The following is a 6,837-nucleotide window of genomic DNA, read 5'->3' as shown; positions in this document are numbered from 1 at the left end:
AGAATATTCAATGACTTCTGTTAGACCTAAAAATATGACATTGAATTGAAAAACAGAAAAAATTATAAATTTCTCATCATAGTATCTGAGGCCCTTCACAATGTGACTCTGAGCTCATAATATTCTCATTTCTCATAATGTTTTCCATTGTATAATTATAATTTATATTTTATATTAATATTTATAAAGTATGGTTCTCAAAACAACATGCTGTATGGAGTACAAATGTCTTATATCACACTTAATGTACAAAGACAATACGTTTCTAAAGAATTTAATGGCCTTTTTCCTTTTTTATTTATTTATATTTTTTATTAAAACTTTTTATTTTCAAAACATATGGATGGAAAATTTTTTAACATTAACCCTTGCATATATGGTCTCGTGTTCCAAAATTTCCCCTTCTTCCTCCACCCCCCACCCTACATGGCAAGCAATCCAATATATGTTATACTGTAATGCCAGAGAAACTGAGGCAAGATAGAGATTAGAGAGTTTTTAATATTTTATTTGAAAGGGAGGGATTTACTGGGACCAAATGGATCCATGGTTTAGTCCCAGGGCTGAATGAGACTATGGTCTCCAAGAATTCAGATTCAGCCAGCATCCAGCAGCCAATTCAAATTCTCAATGACATATTTATACACGGTAGCTAAACAAAGGCAGGGGGGTGGAGTCCAAACTCTGGTGAGTGGGAATCTCCAGACAGGAATCATAAATCCAGTTCTGACAGGTTGGGGGGTGGGACCATAAATTCTAACAAAATGGGAGTTAAGAAAGTGTCTGACTACAGACACAAAGTCTAGAGTCCCCCTTTCTGAATTTACACATTGACAATTTATAACCTTATTGCAAATAGCCCTGAGTTATATCAGTCTTCATGGGGGAGTTGCAACTAAAGGGATTGAGGCAGAACATTTAGGGAAACTAAGGCAGAACAATGTAGGGAAGCAGACAGGACAATAAAAGAGAACTGTGGCACAACAATATGTATTAAAATTATCTTGCTGCATAAGAAAAATCATATCAAAAAGGAAAAAAAATGAATAAGAAAACAAAATGCAAACAAATGAACAACAACAAAAAGAGTGAGAATGTCATATTGTGATCCACATTCAGTTCCCATAGTCCTCTCTCTGGGTGTAAATAGCTCTCTTCATCAGAAGATCATTGGAATCAGCCTCAATCATCTCATTGTTGGAAAGAGTCCAATCAATGACCTTTTCCCACATGTATTTATTTCTAAAGACAGAATTAAACTCAGTTTTCCTGACTCCAAAATTCCAATTTCCACTATTCAATCCTGCTTCTCTCTTCCAGATAAAACGCTTGTATTAAAAGCTTCCTCCAGACATGGATGGCTCAAGTATAACTTGGGAAACTTTCCAGTTTTCTGGCTCATTGTTTCTATCCAAATAATTCAGGATCTTCAAGATAGTAACCACTTATTTTTAAAAGCAATCGCTTCCTATGAACAAATATATTTATAAGTTAAGAGGGAAGAGACAAAGAGAAAAAGACAAAAACAAAGAGAGACAGACAGATATATAAAGAGAGGAAGATAGAGACACAGAGATACAAAGAGACACAGAAAAAAACAGAGAGAGAAGCAAAGACAGAGAAAAACAAACATAAGGATAGACAGACTTCAGGCCCTTCTTTTGGGATTTGATGAATTCTAGTTGCAGATCTTGTTAATTAAAAACTAAGAGCATTCTTCCCCACCAAAATCCAAGAACTGATGAACTGATGGTCTTTCATGGTGAGATTGTAGAGTGGCCAGGGGGACTAATGTATTTCCCCTGGCTTGCATTTAAAGAGGGATTATCTCAAAGCTCCTATCTAGGTTAAGCTAGTGGACAATTTCCTGTCCTTTGAAGATAGATGTACTCAGTGAGAGATGCTGATTTTGCCTTCATAGCCGGCAGCTTAAGCATCTGGTTCCTTCCTATCCAAATGTACTGTTACCCCCATTGTTTCCTGTCTCCTTTTGCTACCATTTTTTCCCCTTCTCCTACATGTATATTAAAAAGAAACTTTTATCTGATATATTTAATGTTTGGAACTTGTAGAGATTCAAAGAGAGGTTGGTATCTATGTGAAGAGAAGAAAGACAAATCTGTGCTTCAGTGAGAATGAGGTCTGAGGAGGAGGAAAAGCAAACAATGACTCTATTTGAAGTCTCAAATGTAATGGAGGCATAGTAGAATTATACAACAACAGACAATCGCAAGTTTTCCTAACTTGTAGAAAGTAATTTCCTAACTTGTAGGAGAGTCTACAAGTTCTACTGCATAGCTCTACTATACATACACATCTATCCATCTGTCAATCATCATTTGACTTGTAATGACTATAAAATGCCTCCCAAATAATAATATGAAGAAATGATGGAATAATAGAAATGGATGGAAATGTTAAGTCATTTCAGTTATGTCCCACTCTTCATGTCCCCATTTGAGGTTTTTTGGCAAAAAAACATTATTTTCTTCTCCAGCTCATTTTACAGATGAGGAAACTAAGGCAAAATAAATAAGTGACTTCTTAAAGATCATACTCCTAGTAAGGTCTGAGACTGTATTTGGATTCACAAAGATGGGTTTTCCTGACTTCAGATGCAGCATTCTCTTAACTGTCTCATCTTGCTGCTCCAAAGTTGGTTATTGCATATTCAGAAAAAGCAATTATAAAGAATAGATATTCTTTATAATAGAATTCAGTCTTTGATTTTATCTACCCCCTTCTACTAATTTCTAATCTTTTACTTTCCTAGATTCTCAATTGCCTCTTTTTCTATCACTCTCTTTCTGTTTTTCCTTTCATCTCCTCTTTCCCTAATTTAATTTGTTTCTTTGCTCCTACATTCTCTCTCATATGTCTTAAACTTCACTGGTTGTAGTATGGTAATTAATGTTTTTTTTTTAGCTTTTCCATAATTTTTGGATAGAATTTTAAGATCCTTTTTCTTAATGTTTTTAATTTTAGGAGATGATTTGAATGTTTCATGATGTTGTAAGGAAATAAATAATTAACTAGAATTGCTTTTTATGTCTGTGCAGATTTTTGATTGATTGTTTTGTTTTCCTTGTGATTATTAGAAATTTGACTAGACTTCAGATCCCAACAGTTATACTTAATTGTAATCTCATGACTTGATACCAGTATAAACCACTTTAAGTAAGAAAAAATAATAAAGGAAATCTACTACAAGTATCACAGTCTTGGAAAGCAAAAGAAGAAAAAAAATTATTTGTTTTGTTTCTCAAGCTATACTTTATCATTCTTCATAGGACAAACACTGATTCTGTACTTCCTATACTTTGTCCACCTCCTTTTTAGCTCCTCTAACTGCCTTATCATAGTATGTGGATCCTTCTCTTTCCTCTTAGCATTTCCTAGTTTCCCAAGCCAGTCATTGAAATCAATCTTAGGCACCCTCTCCAATCACCCAAATTCCATGATCATCAGTTTGCATGTGACAGGCATGACCTACCACTTAATGACCACTCCATCACTTTCTGACATCTAAAATCACTTTAACTCCATGTCAAACCTCTACAGGCAATGATCATCTACTTAAACTTATTCTTTAGTGTTTAATATTCTCCCATCCCATTATCCACTTCATCCCAGTGATTCTAAACTCTGTCACTGTTCATATCCCCTTCTTGCATCATTGGCTCCAACTCCCTTATTCACATCACTGTCAACCCAATCCCACCAATGTCACACTCTCCCATTCCATTATGCTCTGTGGTGTGCCTTTTCCACAGGTAACAAACCAACTTTCATTTTAGAACTTTTCTTTTCCCACTCCTTCCCTTTTCTTGTTCTGAGATCTGGCTTCCTCATGATGATGTTGCCTCTTTAGCCACTCTTTCCAGCATGGATTTCACTTTTACTTATATTCTGTGTCACTGGTAGTGATGGGGGAGTTGAAATAATCCTTGTTCCCCATTAGCACCTTCTCTATCATCATTGCTTGGTACTCTACCATCATTGCTTGGTAATCTCTCTTTGACATTCATACTATCTATTTATCAATGACTCAAGATTCTGGTGGCTATGGTCTACTGACATCCAGAATATTCTTCATTCATCACTGCTGGTTATTGTCCTACATCTCTTCTCTCTTTTTTGGCCAAAATCCTTGAAAAGTGAATGGCTTCACTTGCTTCCCTCTCATCTTCCTAATTCTCTGCAGTCTGGTATGTGACTTCATCATTCAATTGAAAATTCTATCTTCAAATTTATCATTTTTTAAATAGTAAAATCTAATAAACTTTTTATGAACCTTCATCATTCTTGACCTTTCTTTTGCCATTTTGCCATTTGCCAAAAGGAACGCTTCTCTTTGAATATTTTCTTCTAAGTTTTTGTGATTTTTTTCTTCTGGTTCTTCTCCTACATGCCTGTTCTCAGATTCCTTGCATCGAAAAATTTATGATTCTGTGAATTGAACTACATTTTAAATCAAAATTCTCACCTAGCAACACCCTCCCTGGATCCTTCCCCTCAGCATGATCTGGGAAAAGGAACAGCACCTTTTATGGGATGGGATATTTATTCAGCCATTCTAAAATTGATGGACAGCCACTCAGTTTCCAGTTTCTAGCCACTACAAAGAGGGCTTCCACAAACATTTTTGCACATGTAGGTCCCTTTCCCTTCTTTAAGATCTCTTTGGAATATAATCCCAGGGATTATATTTTGGATACCTATTAACTGGGAAACAACCAAACAAGCAGCACATGACTACAATGAAATACTACCAAGCTACAAAAATAATGAGTAGGCCAGTCCCAGAAAAACATGGAAAGAGTCTATGTTTTAAAATATTTGTAGTAGCTTTTTTTGTAGAGGCAAAGAACTGGAAATTGTGGGGATGCCTGTCAACTGAGGAATGGCTGGATAAGTTGTGGTATATGATTGTGATGGAATACTAATGTGCTTTATGAAATAATGAGCTTGATGATCTTAGAAAAAACACTGACAGATTTGCACAAAATAGTAGAGTGAAATGAACAGAATCAAAAGAGCTTTGTAGATAGTAACAGCTATATTGTTTTAAGAATATTTTGAGTGACAGTCATTTTGATTATTATAAATCCCCAAATCAAATACAAAGGACATATGAAGGAAGATGATATCTGCATCTAGAGAAGGAACTGATAAATAGAAGTATGTATAGAATGATTTTACACATATATACATATAATTGTAGCCATTTCTAGAATTAGAGGGGGGAGAAAAAAAAGGAAAAATTTACATGATAATTTTATCATCTAGTTAAAAGGAATAGCATGTTATACATAATAGATTTGGAGGTTCATATTCAATCATTTTTATTTCACTATATTATACAAATGCCTGTTTTCCTCCATAAATAAATTTTTAAAAATTCTTACCTACTACAATTCTTGGCATAATATGGACAGAATAAACAAACAAAAATGTTTAATAGATATTTGTTGCTTCAATTTGATTTAACAACTCAAGAACATCTTCTGCCATTATTATCTTTATAAGCATCAATGGAAACTATAAGATAGTAGATTTGTTCACAGATAGAACAAGTTCTTTTGGGGGTTTAATTTAACTCTACAGAATCTGCATGGTGGGCTTAAAATAGAAAACATATATTATTTTAAGAATCAATTAACACCCCTTCTAAACTGAAAGATAACAGGTGATAGCTTGATTCAGGAAAGAAGGGTGGAAAGAGAATGGTCTAATCAAACAAACCTGAACAAACAAACAAATCTGAAAATTCTTGAAAGAAATGAATAAACATTTATATAGCACCTGCTATGTGCCAGGCACTCTGCTGAGTGCTTTATAAATGTTAATTCAAGCCATTTTCTAGTTAAGAAATGGTCAAAGGATATGAACAATTTTCAGATGAAGAAATTGAAACTATTTGTAGTCACATGAAAAGATGCTCCAAATCACCAATGAACTGAAAAAATAAAAATTAAGACAACTCTGAGATATAGCTACACACCTCTCAGATTGGCTAAAATGAGAGGAAAAGATAATGATGAATGTTGGAGGCGATGTGGGAAAACTGAGACACTGATACATTGTTGGTGGAACTGTGAATGGATCCAACCATTCTGGAAAGCAATTTGGAACATACTCAAAAAATTATCAAACTGTGCATACCCTTTGATCCAGCAGTGTTTCTACTGGGATTATATTCCAAAGAGATCTTAAAGAAGGGAAAGGGACCTACATGTGCAAAAATGTTTGTGGCAGCCCTTTTGTAGTGGCTAGAAACTGGAAACTGAGTGGCTGTCCATCAGTTTTAGAATGGCTGAATAAATTGTGGTATATGAATATTATAGAATATTATTGTTCTGTAAGAAATGACGAGCAGGATGATCTCAGAGAGGCCTAGCGAGACTTGCATGAACTCATGCTAAGTGAAATGAGCAGAAGCAGGAGATCACTATACAAGGCAACAACAAGACTATTATGACAGTCAATTCTGATGGATGGAGCTTTCTTCAACAATGAGATGATTCAAACAAGTTCCACTTGTTCAGTGATGTCATCTACACCCAGAAAGAGGACTGTGAGAACTGAGTGTGGACCATAACATAGCATTCTCTCTGTGTTGTTTGCTTGCATTTTGTTTTCTTCTGCAGTTTTTTCTTCCTTCTTAATCTTATTTTTCTTGTTCAGCAAGATAACTGTACAAATACGTATACATATATTGAGATTTAACATATATTTTAACATATTTAACATGTATTGGACTACCTGCCATCTAGGGGAGGAGGTGGGAGGTAAGAGGGGAAAATTTGGAACAGAAGGTTTTGCAAAGGTCAGTGT

The sequence above is a fragment of the Sarcophilus harrisii genome, chromosome 1 (genome assembly GCF_902635505.1).
Source record: "Sarcophilus harrisii chromosome 1, mSarHar1.11, whole genome shotgun sequence".
Classification (NCBI taxonomy): Eukaryota; Metazoa; Chordata; class Mammalia; order Dasyuromorphia; family Dasyuridae; genus Sarcophilus; species Sarcophilus harrisii.
Note: the sequence above shows the minus strand (reverse complement) of the source record.